Raw genomic sequence first — 713 nt, 5'->3', positions numbered from 1 at the left:
TCCTCGCCTTGCCCAGCGAGCGAGCGAGCGAGCGAGCGAGCGAGCGAGCGAAGGGCAGCCGCCGCAGAGACCGCCCAGGCTAGACCGGCCGCATCGCGGCGGCCGCCGCGCGCACTTGGGCTCGGAGGAAGTTGACCGAGGCGGCTGCCGCAGCAACCTCCGTCCGGATCGCACGAAGCCCGGCGTAGCCTCCCTCTCCTGCTGGCTCACCCCTGCGCCTTCTGCGTGCTCCACTTTTAGGCTCTGCTATTGTTACAGACTTATCTGCTGGCCATCCTTCTTCCGAAACTTACAAAGAAAGTATTGGACCTGCCCTTGTTGGAACTGAGGAATTCAGATCATCTCTGGGTGGCCGGATCCAACCCACCCCTGTCCCCTTCTAGTACCAAAGTGCTTACTCCTCTCCCAAGTGCCATGCCTGAACTGTTAACGCAAGGAAGGGGCTCCTGAGACGTGCCCGCACCTTCGCACCTGTCTGGCGCTTCTCCTCTCTCGGCCACCTTCTCGGCCAAGCAGCACAGAGGCAGCCCCCTTTGGATGTCCTCCGTGGAAACCGCTTCTCCGAGGCTGGAGCGCTGAGGCTCGATTTGGGGAGGAACACCCGACTTGGAGGAGTCTGCGCGCTTTTTCTCCAGCCCGCGCCTCCGGGTCCCCGTGCTCGCTCCCCCACCCCACCCACTTCCTGTGCGCGCCTGGGGGGCGTGTGCCGAGCC

This window comes from Bison bison, unplaced genomic scaffold (assembly GCF_000754665.1).
Source record: "Bison bison bison isolate TAMUID 2011002044 unplaced genomic scaffold, Bison_UMD1.0 scf7180017864205, whole genome shotgun sequence".
NCBI lineage: Eukaryota > Metazoa > Chordata > Mammalia > Artiodactyla > Bovidae > Bison > Bison bison.
The sequence above is the reverse complement of the archived record's forward strand: the minus strand, read 5'-3'. Positions refer to the sequence as shown.